Raw genomic sequence first — 17,420 nt, forward strand, 5'->3', positions numbered from 1 at the left:
TAGATCATAAAAGCATAGACTCTAAGGTAAGGGGGACCTGTAATTCATTTGATCTAGCCGGGTACAGACAGGTCAGCGTTCATCCAGTTACATTTTTCTGAGACCATTAACTCCTCCTGCTGCAGCGTAGCTCCGATGGATGTCATGCTCGTTCTGAACCTGAAGGCATCTGGAGAGGAAGCATCCAGCTGTTCCCTTCTCAAGGACACCCAAGTTCAGCCACGCTTGCTGCTAAAGCAGGTCTGATTTGCAGATTGAATTTGTCAGCTTTCCCACTAAACCGCTGGTTCCTCTCTGCCTCTGCCTGCCGGAACAAAACACTCTCTCATAGACAAGATCATCAAGATCTTCTTCCCACAAAAGTCCCTGTTGGATATAGTCAAGCCTTCTCAGTCTTCTTCTTAATAAATTTCAAGACTGAGTTCCTTAACGTGTTCATTTAAGGCATGTTCTTCTGACCCCAGAGCACTTGTGGCTCTGCACTGCACCTTCTCCTTCCCTTCCGAACCGGTGGACATTAAACCCGTGTGGGGTTGGATTTAGCAGTCCCGTGTACAAGGGAGGCAGAAGGAGAGCAACTGCTGCCCCACCACCCATAATTTCTGAGCAATGGCTGTATTTCCCATGGCACCAAACCCGCAGTTTGCCCCTTGTCCCCCAAACCAAGATACGGCCACCCGTCCTGTAAACCCAGCCTGCCTGGTCCCGCTCCAGACAGGGGCTTGCACTTGCATACGTGCACCCGCATTTTGTTGAATGGGCCGTGCATGATCCATATTCCTCCGTCTTACAGACGCCTACTCAACATTAGCTCGGTGTTAGCTACCACAGTTTTGGTAGATTTTCTATTCCTTTTAATCAACAGTAATATCCTTCCAAATGATTGATTCAAATGCTGGAAAGGTCCTGCAGAGTCTCAGTGCAAACATTTCTACACAATGATGATTTCTACCATGCAGTTATTCCCTTTCACTGATCTTAATCCTTTTAACTTCTGCTTTCATAACTTCTTGCTCAATACATTGGAGGATTTTACATTGAAGTTAAGGTTTTTGAAAAGCCTCTGTGCATTACACAGGTCACTGGTGCTCTTCAGTTTTGCAAACTTCTGCCGCCAGGATACTATTTTCCTGCACAAGAAGAAGTTAAAAACTGTGTAAACACTTCAGGACCTGAATCAAGTGTTATTTTGCTTTAAAATCTCTACATACGATGCATAACGACAGCAATTTAAACTTTGGGAGTTTACCGTTCAGGAATTATCACACCTTTCTTTACTTTTTTTTTTGTTTCTTTGGTTTTTAACCCTTTTTTTTCCCTGCCATTTTAATTCTTCAGCTGTTTCAAAGAAATTACCTCATTTAAAGGACTTACAGCCTTGGGAGGTATGAACATGAACTATCTAGGAAACTGGGTAGATCTGCTGGGTGCAAGGACAGCAGGTATCCCAAATCCGATGTTGGCACGGGACAGGCAGTGCCAGTAGCCCAGCACTGCAGCACAAAGTCACTCCAGCCTGAGGCTCATGGTCCACCAGGACTTGCCCCATCCCCGAGCTGGTAAGCCGTATTCCTCTGCTCAGCCCAAGGAGTCGCTGCTCTCAGACACGAGGTGACTAATGCCCCCCGGTCCTGACTCGAGTCCTTGCGCGGAGCCGGCCCGGCAGTGTCTGCCTGCGATGCCCAAATCCCGGCACGCACCCCAGCTACCAGGGCTTGCCAAGTCCTACACTGAGCAGGCAAATGGGGGGAACAGCCTGGGGTTAACCACCATCCAAAGGGGTATCCTGACTGTCATTTGGAAAAAGCAGTAGGCAAATGATTTTCAGGAAGAAATGCGATTTTCAACTCAATGAGCCATTGCATCTGTAAAGCCCTCTGATACACTATTACCTCCATGGGGAATGGAGGCTCAGATAAGTTAAGTGGCTGCTCAAAAGGTCATGGAATAAGTCACCGTAAAACTAGGATTAAGCTCTGTGTTTCCTACTAGCTGGTGCTTCGCCACCGGAAAATGTCAGCTCAGAGGGGAGGTTTCAATGAAGTGCACGCACGGTTATATGTATCACTGAGAAACTGAGTCTTCGTGGTCTGAGTGCCTGCCTCACATCCCGGAGCACTCCGGCTGCGGAGGCCGCTGCCGCAGGACCCTGCACAACGGGGAGAAACGCCTTGTCCGCATTGGGGATAGATGCCTGAAGAGAAAAATCCCTCCTTGTTTGTTTTACACCTTCCGACGTCTTGGAATAAGTCTTGTAGGAAACGGGTAAGGACAAAATGGGAACCCCTGGTCACCATCTCCTGCAATACTTCTTACAGGCAGCAGATACTGAGTCCAGAGTAAGACGAAGCACCTCCTGCCTCCCCCAGATGAAAGGTCCCACAGAAGGTCCTTGCACGAGAAGCCTCAAACCTCCATGAGGCACCCTGGGGCACCGGAGAGAAGGTGCCCAGACAGCGCTTGGAAGTAAATGTGATATGGAGGAAGGGAAAGCGCTCATCCCACACATCTCCTCCATTCAGGGACTGACTGAAGCCAGAAGAGTGTGTGTGAAACCACTTTTGAGGCAACAGTGACTGTGTCAATACTGGGAACACTAACACAGCCTCACACGCTGTGCTGATGCCGGTCCTTAAGGTTTCAGAGGAAGGGAAACTAACCTCAATGAATTTAACCTTAATGATTCTACGATTCTATAAAATAATCTAATAAACAAGAAAGCAGCCACAGCTCATCGACTGAAATATGCTCCTCTCTAGAGCTGGACCGTGGAAGCACGGGGGCATTACATTTAACACGCATACTCACGCTACATGTTGCGGGCACGTTGAAAGCCTCTGGCTTCCAGATGAGCTAGAGAAGGAACCTGACATGGAAGAGGCTATCATTGCTACTCAGGTTCTTGAGATTTCATGTTTGCACCCCAGCCGGAGAATTGCCAGTGCCCAGAGCAGTGCATCGCAAGCCAGGGACCATGACCTTCCCATTTTGGTTTGCAACGGATTTCAAAGAGAATGTCAAAACATTAGAAAAAGCAGCAACGGTCAAGAGGAAGGGGGTAAGTGCTGAATTAATCTGAAACCAAGAAATAAAATCATAGCTCGTTCCCTGCCTTGGACGAACTGAGGTGTTGCATGTCCAAAGGACAACACGAGAACAGACCAGCCAAAGGGAGAGACTCACTCAAAACATTTTGAGATGCCCTGAAAATCTGCGCTTTGACCGCACGGGAGCTGGCGTCTCGGCAGCACGATGCCCCAGAGCAAAACTGCTCGAGGGCTCGGTGCTCCCTACGCAAGGAAGCCATACTTCACGGGGAGGCAAACGTCCCCAGGAGCGGCGCTGCCCACAGCCCCTTCCCGAGCACAGAGGGACCCTCCAGCCAGCGGAGGCAGCCCCGCGTGGGGCAAAGGGTGGGGAGGGGCCCCCCCGGGGGCTGCTCTCAAAGAGGAGCCCTTTCCTTACTGCAAGAACTGCTACCCCATGCACCCATGTGAAATAGCCTTTACGTCGCCTGACTGGTGCCTTGGCTGGCTGGTGCATGTGATCCCGGTGACACGGACACACTAGCATTGAACGTCAAGCTAATTACTGACAAGCCCTTCATATTCATAGGTGTATTGCAAAGACACGCACTGTGTGATGAGTCAAGAAAGAAGAAGACATGAGCTGGAGGGAACTGAAGGGAACGTGTGTGATCAAACACATAAGCAAAAAAATTAAATATGAAAAGTTGTTATGGCTCTTCTTCCTGTTTTATAATCCAGGGTTTGAGGTTGGGTTTTTTTCTGATCATTTCAAAAAATGGAAATTTCAAATAAACCATTCTAGAGCCTGAAATTATGCATGCTTCATACAGAGCCTTGCAGGGGGAGGGGGAGGAGAATTATTTTAAATGAGGAAATTTGCCTAAAAATCCTTGTGCCTCACAGAAGTGTTATGCCTACATAATCGCATACTTCTCTGTTTTGTTTTACTTGAGATAGCCCTAATTTTAACTGAAAGTGTAGTGATCCTCCTACATATATCTGTATTGTACTCTGGAAGGAGATTATAATGTATTACAGAAATATAATTTTCTAAGATACATCTTTTGTCTGTAACATAAATGAGAAATAAATATTTGTGAGTTTTACACCCAGCATAATTGCGGCTCTTCACAGTATCTTTTTGATTCGAGCACAATTAAGCCGCAGGGTGGGAGCACCGAGTGGCATTAACCCAGGTCTCAGAAACTGCCCCCAGAGAGGGACCCCCAGCCTGGCAGAGCCCCGCGGGCAGGGCAGAGAGCAGGCAGCAAGGGCAGCGGCGTGCGGGCAGCCCCGTGTCCCTTTCCACGTCCCCTCGTTACCCTCGCGATGCGCCACGGGCGTCCACCAGCCCGTCCCCTCCGGCGGGAGATCAGCCCCGATCCCACAGCAAAGGGAAGTACGTGTAAACCCCAACACCTTCCCCCCGCAGGCGACTGCCACGTGCGGATCTTCGTCCGGCAAGTTACAACACAGGAGCTGAACCGCATCATGAAACGTCCAGAAAAAAAGCATTTTGAATGGCCCAGATGCACTTTAACATGGAAAGCTAGCATCCTGCAATCTTTAACTTGCTGCTGTGATTGCTGCCAGTCTCAGCTGGCTACCAGTGATTAGCCTTGCCCTCTCTTAAACAGCTTGTCTGCACGAGGTCAGAGCTTTCCGCACCCGCGGCAGGGCAGGGGTTTCGCAGTGTCTCTCTTTAATCAGGCGGTTGCACCTTGCAGCAGAAAATACAGCTCTGGTGTCAGCCAGGACCGGGACGCAGGGCCTCTGCGGCATGGCTGCTGGAGCTGCGGCGCTGAGCTGGCCCGCACGCCTCAGTGACGCAGGAAAGCAGGGCTTCGGGTGGGGAAATTTCCAGGGTTCTGGCTTTAGGCTGCTCCAGCAATTAAAGAAACTTCTATCACGCTCTCCCCAGTGTTTCCGCGTTTAGCACGGTTCTGGTATGATCTGGTTGATGGCGAGCAATGCACCCGTCCCAGCGAACCCCACGTCACAGCCTGTCGGCGCAGATCGTCTACTTTTTCGTTACGTACCGTGCGATCAGAGCCGTGGAAACGACGGGACGGCAGTTTTCCGCTCCCCGGCGGCAGATCCCAGCCGGGCCGGGGCTGCTGGCCGCGCCGCGGCTTCGCGGGCAGGCACGCGTGGGCACGCTCCCGCCAGCCCTGCCAGCGCCTCCGGACGGACGTCACTAAAGCGACAGGACAAACCGCCTCGTCGTCGGGTTTGGATAACGGAGGGTCGCCGTCACGCTCCCCAAAACCCAGAGCGCACAAACAAATAACGCCGAAAAAAAGGAAGGCGGCCAGTTCAGGTGAAAGAGAGAATCAGAGCTGTGGTTTGTCCTCCTCAGCTTAGACCCAAGGAAAAGAGACGTAAACGAGAGGCTGAGCACCCTCGAGCAGCTGCCCCCGCCGCGGGGCTGGCCAGCCTGGCACCGCCGGCCCGGCGAACACCAGGAGCTTCGCCCGGGCAGCCCTCCCGGGGCGGCTGGATGCAGCCCACGTCCCCAGGCCCGCCGTGCTGCCTCCGCCCCATCTCCCGCCTCGGGAGGGACCCTGGCCCTTGCGGGCTGGCAGGAGGGGTCTGTACGGCACCTCAAGCACTCAGGAAGCAGCACAGGAACATCCTGCGTGGTGGAGAAACCCTTCAAACCTTTGACGCCCTTGCCAGGCACGTCCCGCCAGCGCTCCTCCTCTTACCCGTGTGCAACGTAGAGGATGTTGCTCTTCACCCGAAACTGTAAATCGCATGAAAACACGTAACATCAATCTCTGCAGCGCGGCTCACGCAGGGAGGGAGAGCGATTGCACTCAAGAAGCCTTGGGCTACCTCTTGAGACTCGAAGCCACGCACATGTTACCTTCCCCTACGCTGAAAGCTCCGGAAAGGGAGAGTGGAAAAACCTCAGAAGCAAAGCTGTCGCCAGATGTTGGAGAAGAAGAACGCAGCTTTGTTCAGGGGGTCAAACTGATGCCTTACCTGGGCGATTTCATGCCTGTGTGCAAAGCAACAGAAAAGGAACGGAAGCAATACATAAGTGTGTAAAAATTATCAGACAGATGCTTTTAATTCAGAACTCTGAACCAAGGAGTTCCCAGATTCTGATGGTCTCCATGGAGAGAAAATGAACGTAATACCTTAAGCGTGTCTATACCAGGAAGAAAAGCAGCTGCTAAAACTGAAATAGGAAAGTAGAACGAGGTACCTGCAAAGCCAAGGAGTTCTCAGTATAATTTAGAAAAAAACCTTGCAAGTTATACTTTAAAATCTCATTAATGTAACAAAGAATAAACAAAAAAAGCCTAAAGTATATTGCATTAAACATTACATTGCTTAAATCTGTTCTGAAATTCTGAGAACAGCAGCAATCTCTTCTGCTTGGTGTGGTGCGGTTCATGCTCATGGTGGTCACGGTTCATCGAGTCGCTCAATTCATCACCGACAGTTCATCAAGGCCTCTAAATTTATCGTCACTTTGAAAGTCTTTTAAAAACCAGTGCTAAGCGGAGTACTTCCTCAGCCTCCCAGAACTCCCTTTAGTGGAAAAGAAAGGAACATTGCTGCTGTAACTCAGCGTCATCGCCAGAATTAAGTGGGCACTTCTTCCTGCATTAGTTTTCGTGGAGGTAGTGTTTGCAGTTCTGTTTTCCCTATAGATCAAAATGTTCTTTTGTAGTTGTTGTTTTTATTAAAAAAATCTTTATTGAAATCTTACTTTCTATTTTTTAGTGAGTAAAATTACTGCCTCTGCACACTCCATTTTAAAAATAAATGTCCTCTCCAGTCATTTGCATTTGTTCCCACAGGTTTCAACCAAAGCACTTTAGCCTGAGCATATATGGAGCTGCTGCTATTTTAACCCAATAATTATCATATAAAATGCTTCCTGACCACAAACAAGAGTGTAAAGACATTTTTCATACAGGAGCTCACCTCCAAGAGAAAGCGGCAATGAACGCTTCCAGAGACAACTCCTTGGGATGATTTATTCCCCGTCGCCTGCAGAGCGGTTTCTGCGCACGCTGCTGCTGACGGGCGCCTGGGGAGTCTCACGTTCATTCACCAGCATAACTAAAATAACCAACACCAGTTTTGAAAAACAAGCCCCCTCCATCTAAGGATCTAACGGCTCAGAACTAACACCCTCCTGTTTGTCATGCTCCCGGGGCAGCACTTCGCTCAGCACCTATTATTGTTGTTGTAGTTGTTTTAAAGCAGGTGTTATTATTATTATTATTTTATTGTTTTAAAGCAGGTATTATACTGATTTAAATTCACTCTTGATATTGCTTTTTTTTTTTTTTTTTAAATTCACTCTTGCGTTTGCCTAATTTGACTCTGAAAGCCAACAGGCTGGTGTAGCGGCACTGAGGAGGTCTCTCAGAGTCTGGGTGGAGAATCCAGCCATCAGAGCCTCATGCGTTCAAAGGAGATGTGCTACCCAATGGTGACTTCATCTCAGAAGGGTTATTCCTTGCTCAGAGGACAGATGATGTTGTTCATGCCCATTCTCTCAGTTTACATCCTGCACCATCATAGGAAGCTCCAGGACCACAGAAGCAATTTCAGGAATCCTGAAATGCCTCGGATTGCTATCTTCACAGACAAACCTCCAGCTTTTTCTCAACTTAGCAAAATATGTTGCGTTGTAACGGCGCTGCAGCCGTGCCGGTGCCTTAGTTTTGATCATGACCCACAGGCTCAACTTCCCAGCTTGCCCCCAGACCTGCTCCATCCCTGGACACCAGTCTGGAGAACAGGGCTGGGGGACAGCCCATCCATGCCACTGCTCGACCTTGCCTTTGCTCAAGACCAAGCCTTGCAGTAGGAAGTCACAGGAGAAACACTGGGGTGAAAATCCAACGAGTGTAAGAGCTCATGCAGCGGATTCTCATACTGAACCTATGCCTTGGTGTGATCACTAGAAGATAACACTAAGACAGAGATAAAAGACCATATGAGTAGTGACAGATGATATTGCACAACATGCTCATATTTGCATTTTTAGTCTGCAAAACAAGTAGCTATGTTGCGATATTTTGATTTTCAGCTTGAGGTAGCAGAAGGGCAGACATAGTCCTTTGTTTTTCCTATTTCTTCCATTATTTTATAATGTCAGAGTTTTGACTTGGATAACTGGCTAGTTTGTCTGTCTATATTGAATTTCAAGTTTTCACCTGTATGTGAAACCTCCCCACCTTCCTCCCTCCCTTTGGCATTTTCCTTACTTCTGCAATTCAAGTGCCCTTTCAAGTTCTTTCTAATGGATTTATTAAATGAATCAATTAGGCAGAGAAACAGCACCGAAGTACGTTAAGTATATCAAACATAAAACACTAATCTACACAAGTCATAGCTTAGCAATTACTGCCGTTTAATATTTATTTAACGTATATGCCGTGCTGCTTCAGTGAGGAACTTGTAGAATACACCATCCTTTTCTCATTTTCCCTTCAGCTACTCAACTAGTGAGCTCTGAACATCCAGATGATGCAAAATAACAGAAAAAGATTCTTTCTTTAAATTAAGCAGTATTAGCCACCACACCTGCCGCCGGACCACACAGCTTCCCATTTGGTTCCCTACTGATGAGCTCCTGAGCCCAGATGCACTTTCGGGCACTGTCTGATCTTTGCAGCGGAAGGAGCTGCTCCTCAGCTTTGGGGACCGACAGCCACCGCGCCCAGAGAGGAGAAGGGGGTGCGTGACCTGGGCTGGCCACGGGGTCTCCTCCAGCCGGGACGGCTGACCTGCCGAGGCTTTGCGCAGCCGAGGACTCTGAGCTTTGCTGCCTGGAAGTGAAGGGCTTTGTCACCTGAAGGACGCGGGCTGGTAAATAGACTTGCAAGGCTGCAGCTGGCAGCTCCGATGAAGCATCAGCACAGCTTTGCTCTGGCCGTGCCTCCCACCTCTCTACCACTGCCTCGTCCGCAGCACCCACCTCTGGGACTGGGGCTGGCCGGCCGGAGCTGGGAACCGGCCCGGCGAAGTGAAACTGCGCGGCTGCGGCAAGCAACACGTCACCTTTAACGTCAGCTTGCGTCGTTAAATGGCTGCTGCTTTTCCTGGGAAAAGTCCGTGAAGATGTTACTTGCCTTTGCAATCCAGCGTTTCGCCAGCAAGCGATCTCTAATCAGCTCCACAGCTTCAAAATTCCAGCAGATGGAAAACACACAGATGAGTTTGGCTTTCCAGTTTCTCCCCGTGCCTCTTCACTCGTGTGCGCTACATGTTGAATTGAGAACGTCCAGGAAAAGTATTAAGAATGGACAGGTGAAAAAGTAACAATTACTTCCTTCAAAATACATTTATCTAAAAAGACTCTGGTAACCCCTCACTTAATTTAAATTTTAGCTCCTTACTTGAAGGTGCAATTGGCTTAATTATCCAAGTATCATCAAAATGAAAAGATTTAAAAAAACCATTTTATTAGTGTGGGACCTCATTATATAATCGAATAGGTAAAAGTAAAATCAGACTTCCTTTTTGTTATAGAATGTAAATAAAGCATCAGCAAAATAGCCAAAAAATTCCAAAGCCTAGGCATCTGACTCCTGAGAAGAGGAAAAGTGGCAGTTCCTATTTCTCAGCTACAGTACGTCAGTAAAAAAAAAGATAAACTAAAATACTACCTGTTGGCACGAAACACAGAGGACAGCATGTGCTTTGCAGAATTACCTTGTGAGAGCTGATCCACAGCATTTGCTGAAGAAAGCGGCTTTTCCTTATGCTCCTTGCCTGTTGTCACAGGTGACAACGTTGTCACAAGCGACAGCAGAGGTGGCAGGCACGCAAGGCAGCCTGGAGCACTAGCCCGGCACTGGCAGCGGCGTTTGCACAGGAAAGTACAATTCCCAGCCCAAACCAGTTTGCTTCCCCTCTGTGGTGAGCTCCCGCAAAACGCTCTTGCCCTTGGGAGTACCAGGGTTCAAGAAAACCCTCTTGCTAAAACGAGCACCTCCAGCCGCGCTCGAGCCCCTCGTCTCTTTGCTGGCGGAGGCAGGAGGACGCCGCAGCCCTGAAACGCCGCGCTGCCGCACCGGGGGCGAAGCAGGGGAAGGGGCGTGGGGGTCCCGCTCCAGCGGCGGACACGTAGGGACAGCAGCGGGGGCGCGGACGGGATGGCAGCAGCTGGGACCGTGCTTGGTCGGCAAAGGGTGTTGTCTAAAGGAGGACAAATTCATCTCTGCAGCCTCTGGGCGATGACAGAGCTGAGGCTGGGCGCGAGCAAAGGGAATTTCGGCTGGGTTTCCGGGAGCGCGCTCGGGCCGGCGGAGCGCTAGCGCAGGCTGGCCAAGGCAGCGGCAAAATCCTCGTCGGTTTTCTGCAGGGGGTCGGTTTGTTTTCTGGTGGGTTTTGTTTCTTCCTTTGTTTGTGTAGATTAGACTAATGTCAGCCAGAGGCGCTCCGCTGCACAGGCACGTTTTCCCAGCTTAATAAGTCACCAGAGATGTCAAATGGGAACTTTTCACGGGTCCTTTCCCAGCCTTTGGCTGCCTGAGCTAATGAAGAGGAACTTAATCCGTTCAGTTGGGCTAAGCTGAATTACATGGCTCTGCCCTTCTATGGGTCCATGACACATACCTGAACTACCGTTGTCCGAGCAGGGCAACCTGACCGCGCACCCGCGCTGCTGAGCTTGAGTGGGCGCAAAGGGATGGCCCAGACTTGCCGCCCTTGATCCCTCCCAGCCACACGTTTCTGTGACAAAGGGGAAAAGCACCTTTGGCAACCTACGACGCACAGAAACCTGTGTGCAGCTGGGAAATGCCACTGGTACCACACGTCAGTCACCTCTCTGTGGCCCGAGAAGAACCATTTGTGGGCATGTTTGTCTTTCCACGTCAAGGAGGTAATTAAGTGATGGGAACATGAGGAACCACATCTGGTGGTGGATCCCACCAGGAGACACAGCATCCATGTACCGGCAGCAGCAATAGTAGCACTGACCTGGTGCCTGCCTTTCCCCAAAACTTTCTATTTTGGGTGAAAAGTCAGACTAGATGGTGTCTTCTTCTGTCTTGAATAGTTTCCCAAATTACGAATGGATTAATTTCCATCTCTTTTTTTTCCCCCCTGAAACTTCAGTTTCAGGTACTTTGTGCATCATTTTGCATCACTTATATTAGCACTGCTTTGAACCATTCTGGGAATACTGGTAAGAAGCCGTTTGTAGGCAAAGAAAGAATAAAAGGAATTCAACAAATGAGATGGAATGTTGCACCTTTCCCAGAACTGAAGCACGCTACTGATGTATTTTAACTACATATTAAAGTGAGAATACAGTGGGAAAAGTGAAGAGAGAGATATAAAAGAATATTACTAGAGACAAGAATGCAACCATTTAGTCATATTGCCTCACATTTAACATCTCTTAGCTATATTTATATTAAATATAGTTAAATTAAAACATGCAAAACTAAACCCAAATACTCACTGAGAACACCACGGTTAAAATAAATAAGAGACAGTATTTTGATGTTTACACAAATGTGGGAACAAGGAGTATCCAAAGCACCACATTACAAAAGAACATTAAAAATTAAAATAGAGTAAATATAAACACGGGAGCCCTAAGGGCTGATTAATACAAAACATACAGATGCAGACAGAGGTGAGGAAATACGTCCGTGCAAATTTCATCCATTTAATAGCTCTGTGCTTCTGCTCTCTCTGCTGGTCTCTGCTGCAGCGTTAGTGCCCCACACGCCGCGGATGCCGCGCTGCTGGGATCCCGTCCCTCCTCCTCCTCCCAAAGCCAGCAGAGCCTGGCAGACAGGGACCTCCCGGGCCGTCAGGTCTCCCCACCTGCTCCACTGCAACCAGGCTGCAGTTCTCCGCTGGAAAATTTCCCCTAAATCATCTACTTTCTGCTGTGCAACAGAAACCACCTCCTTACCTCTCTTTTCTAATAAGCAATCGTGGTGTTTGGGACATTGAATCCTAAGGGTCATCTTTTCTAGTGGAAAACAGCACGCTGAATCCCAGTTATTGCACTGCAGCTCTGCCGTCATCATTACGAACTTGAATTTCTTCTGTACAAGGCAACATGCAAAAGTTACCTGGGGATAAGCTCTAACATAACTGCAATTACAAACATTTCATTAGTTTTCTTTTATAGGCAGCTTTAAAAAGAATACTTTGGGCTGCTTCATTCATTTAATTTCTGCTTATTTTTAAAAGTATATTCTCGTCCCAATCTAATGGTACTTTGACACAAGGTCCAGGCTATCAGATGCATAGGTGATCTCAAGTCTCACAGGTATTTAACTGCATCTAACACCTCTTCTTGACAGGCAGTCACTTTTGGAAGTGCGTTCAAAACTTTAAACTGCAGTTTAAACTACAAACTAAAAATTTTAAAATTTTAAAAACACTTAACCAGTAAAAAAGGATTGATAATGCATTAAAATTACTGTCAGATTGAGAAGCACTTTGAATTAATGGGATTAGAAAATTATTTTTTTTTCCAAATTACCAGATTTGAAAACCTTTACTTCCTATGGCACAGGCCAAGGATTTAATTTTTTAAAATCAAGAGGTGAACCTGAGTCCTGTCTCCATGGCAGAGCCTTTGAGTGATTTTGCTAACAAATATCTAACGCATCCTCGGGAGGAAGGCACCGTAAGGGAAGGCATCAGCTCATCATCGCTACGGTTTTCAATAACCTGCCTGAGATGGCAGCTGCTCGTCCATAATGCCGTTAATTAGCTACATTAGGTGTAGGCTGAGCTACCGAGCCAAGTCTTGTGTCCTCAGGATCCTTTTCTACAGTTACTGAGAAGGCTACTAAGTAGCACCTGTGAAAATAAAGTATTTTTAAATTGTTAGGAAATAACAGAAAACATTGAGTAGCAGGAAAATCTGAAGGACAGAAAAAACCCTGATCATCTATAGCTATTTTTAAAGGATTAAAAAAAATTATCTGGAAAATGTAGTTTCTTGTTGATCTGAGTAAAACTGAGTCAATGGTAAGGCTGAAAATGTAGCTAAATAATTGTTTTGAATATTACAATGCATGAGAGTTAATGCTAGTTCGTAATAACTAATTAAAGTAAAAATAATCTAACGGCTTTCTTGATTGAAGAAGCTTACACCTTTTGGCGATAGATTGAGTACTAACATAATATACTTAAGATTTGAGGCATTACCATGCAGTTTCTTAACTAAGAAAGTAGAAAAATACCAAATCAATACAATGGTCTTCAAACAATTAAATGCTATCTCAGTGATTGGTCTCGGGGTGGAAAGCCCACTGCGCAATCTCACCTCTGCAGGAACGGATGGTCAGCTCCAGCCTGCTGAGCACTTTAATCATTAGCTTGGAAGAAAACAAAATCAGTACTGATCAGATTTGCAGAATACAACAGAGTTGGAACAGTAGTAAATAAGTAAAACTTATTTCACTAACGCAGCGCGATAGGGAACTTACAATTAAATGATATTCCTTCCGCCACTTTTAAACATCTGGCCAGATTCCTAGGAATAAAAAGTGAACATCAGACTCGCAGGAAAAACACTTTTACTCAATGTTCACCTTGTGACCAAATAAAACAAAAGAAAAAATATTTTTATGATTGCTTTTGATAAGAACGAGAAATTGTTCCCATAAATTCTATTATTTGTAGCAGTGTGCTGTTGTGCGAAGACCTTGAAGAGGTGGCGGCGCTGTGATTTAAAGAGGTAGGAAAGGCGAAGTTTGGAAAGGTGTAGCCATATTATTGAAAATATCTTTTCTATGAAAAATGCGAGTTGAGAAGGGGAAAACAGCGTGAGTTCACAGAAAGGACATCCATTGGAAAACACCGCAAAGCCCTCAGCTGCGAACGATGGGAAGCTGGAAGAGCACGAGAGCACGAGCCCCCGCGCGCTTGCTTGCCATAACCAAGCACCCACCTACGGCCACGGCTGCGGCCGGACACGGGGCTTCGGCCAGGTTCAGCACCAGCTTCCTGGTGCCGCAGAGGCCCCGAGCGACCGCTGGTCCTTCCGGCTTCCAGTGCCAGCGGGCAGCCCCCGGGCGCTCCCCGTCCCCCCGCACCCTTCCCCATCCCTAGCGTGGCGAGACTCGCGGCTCGCACAGGGCAGGCAAGCTCCGCTCCCGCGGACAGCAGAGCGAGCCTTTACTCTCGGGGTTTTAGTCCTAGAATCAAGTTTGAGTAATTGCTGCTCTTTAACAAGGGGACTCGAACCTCTGAAGAGCGGTTCCAGCCCCACCCGAGGCACGCCCGGCCTCGGGAGCTGTGGATGCAGACGGCGGAACAAGCTTCCCCGTGGGGCGGGAAGCGTCCGCATGCCGCCGCCGCCACTTTACGCCGCCGGTCGCGCTTGATTTCATTTTTGGGTTGGTTTGTGCTGAACAGCAAGTGAAACATACACTCACGTTGAAGGTGAAGGCAAACCTTTAAGAAGCAAGAATTTGGTTTTTAAGCGTCATATTTAAAGGTCAGTTACAATGAAATTAAGGATAATAATACTTTTTTTTTTTTTAACTAACAGATTACATTAAAATAGGAGCTTTCTTTTGTTTACAAACTTTCTTTACTTTTCAGTAGCTTGCAGCTATAAATCACTGCTGTTAAATACCAGCAAAACAAAAGCAAATTTACAGGAACAAATTGCTCTGTTAGCGCCCGAGGTAGCCATGGGCAGGATACCTCCTTGTACGCATGACTGAAGTTAAGCAAAGGGTCAGAGATTTACAGTTTGTAAATATTTTATTTTTTTTTTATTCTAATGGAAAACCAAGATGACGTGTCAGCTTATTTATTGAACTGTGAGAAAGCCTGTCATTAGTGAATGCCTAGAAAGCTTTCCCCTGTTTCTAAATAATTCTAGTCAGAATTTTGAAATTAACTTCTGAAGTTAACTTCTGCAAAATAAAACCACTCAATTCCCATGAGTGCGCCCCAGAATATTAACTCCAGAAATAGTTAGAGTTTGGCGGAATCAAATTTTAAGAGTTTTTCCAGTCTCAAGGATAAGTAGAAGCTTTGCTTGACATGCAACTTCTTGACATCAATTCTCTCCTCATTTCCATATTATCTTCAAATAGGCTGCGCGGCCGCTCGTCTCACACCGTCCCTGAGGGAAACCCTCGAATCGTTCTCGTGCCCATGGATGCCTTCCCTCACCTCTCCCTATCTTCTACTTGGGATGTCAAATATTTTCCCCAGCTTAACCGCGCATCTGTTAGAAGATGCCAAATAATAAACCTCCAGCATCTGAACCATTGCCAAGGGTATGGTCACATCCCCGGCTTTGGGGTGAATTGCTGATGCCGAAGCTCATAGTGGGTTTTTTCTACTTCTTGGACCCACTGAGAAGTCTCACATGATTCCCTGGTTTGCTGGTGTTTGGTACTCGTGTTTGGTACTCTGCTTAACATCAGCTAAGTATTTTTTTGTTTGTTTTTTTTTTAAAAAAACTTAATTTTAAAGCAAAATATATTTTTTAATTAAAAAAAACTAAAATTTTTTCTCCTAGCTTCATAGAACTCTGTTGGTCTCTTCTCCCAAGTAACCAGCGACAGGACGAGAGGAAATGGCCTTAAGTTGCACCAGGGGAGGTTTAGATTGGATATTAGGAAAAATTTCTTTATGGAGAGAGCAGTCAAGAACAGGCTGCCCAGGGAGGTGATGGAGTCACCATCACTGGAGGTGTTCAAAAAACGTGTGGATGTGGCACTTCAGGACATGGTTCAGTGGGCATGGGGGTGTTGGTTGGTGGTTGGACTTGATGATCTTAAAGGCCTTTTCCAACCTTAATGACTCTGTGATTCTGTAACTGAACCTGGAGTCAATCGGGCCCATTTTGTAACATTTTCCATTTTTGGCCACTTCTTCCCACTGTCTCTTTTCATCCCGTTTTGCATCACCTGGGAATACTGACCTCCTCGTGCTGCGAGGTGGGATGAACACAGAAGCGTTTCTGTCATTGCTGTAAGTGTTTTGGATGCTGTCAGGTTGGCATTTTGAATCCTGCAAATGAGGGTCTGTCGTTCCTTGCCAGTACGGTCCCGCAGGGAGTCTGCGGCAGTTTGCAGGGGTTTCCCCTGGTCCTTACCCCCATGGGAAGGTGTACGGGTGGTGGCAAGGAATGAATGGGCAACGCTGTGCATCCGTGTCCTCCCGGTGCTGCCCAATACAAGCAATTCCAAAACTATGTCTATTTTATTAGAAGTGAAATGGCCTCTAAGCACCCTGAAGCAGCAGTTCTGCCATGGGGAAGATCAGTGCATTCCTGCCCGGTTGTATCTGCTAGGGCTGAAGCTGAAGAGAAAATAAGAGGTTATTTTTCTGTCTGTCCAAGTCATTTTCTCACTGTTCACAGAATCATTAAGGTTGGAAAAGACCTTTAAGATCATCAGGTCTAACCATCAACCCCACACCATCAGGCCTACTAAACCATGTCCCTAAGAACTGTTGATACAACCTGAAGAAACAAGGAGACGTGGCTCCTCAGTAGAACATCACGTACTCAGGAAGCCCGGGAAAAAGCACCACGGCCGATGTTTTAGTGGGCAACGAAGCCCCACATCACAAAACACTCAAGCAACAGGAGAACTGGAGTAATTAGTAATTAAGTTCTCCATAAGGAGAAAAAAACCCCACACACGAACAACTTCTATACCGATGCTTCAAGGTAAGGAACAATTTAGAGAAAAAAGACTGTCATACAATGAGCGGGGGCTAGAAGAGAGACCTGTGGGAAGCACCCGGTATTTCTCCTCACCCTGTTATGACTGCTGGAGAACATCTATGTTCAAACAAACAAAAAAAAACTAGGGAAACAAATTCACTTCATTCAGTAAAGCAATTCCACCCTCAGGAAATATTTCCCATGTATAAACACAAACTTTAGGTACATTCCATTAAAAAAATGGAACAACAACTATTCTAATAATCTATTCTATTCAAGCGTTGGAACAGGCTGCCCAGGGAAGTGGTGGAGTCCCCATCCCTGGAGGTATTTAAGAGACGTGTAGATGTGGTGCTGAGGGACACGGTTTAACGGTGGACTTGGCAGTGCTGGGTTTACAGCTGGACTCTGATCTTAAGGGTCTTTTCCAACCTAAATGATTCTAAGTGTAACTCTGGGCTCTTTACACAGCCCCAGGCATGCTCAGTGCCAAACGTTCTACATCCGCTTCTCCTTAAAGGCCCCAGAGAAGCAGGAGCAGTGCAAGGCGGGGAAGCGTTGGTAGGCTTGGGAAGCAGCACTCGCTCTTCTACAGGAGAAAAGCAGATGAAACCACCTCCCCACGCCCTCCTGAAGAGGAAACCTTCCACTAGGAAGACGTACAGAACATCGAAAAGGCGAGCAAAGCTCTGGGAGTACGGCCACAGCTGGGCACCTCAGGCAAGCCGACATTAAAGATT

The sequence above is a fragment of the Phaethon aethereus genome (genome assembly GCF_964289735.1).
Source record: "Phaethon aethereus genome assembly, chromosome: 5".
NCBI classification, from domain to species: domain Eukaryota; kingdom Metazoa; phylum Chordata; class Aves; order Phaethontiformes; family Phaethontidae; genus Phaethon; species Phaethon aethereus.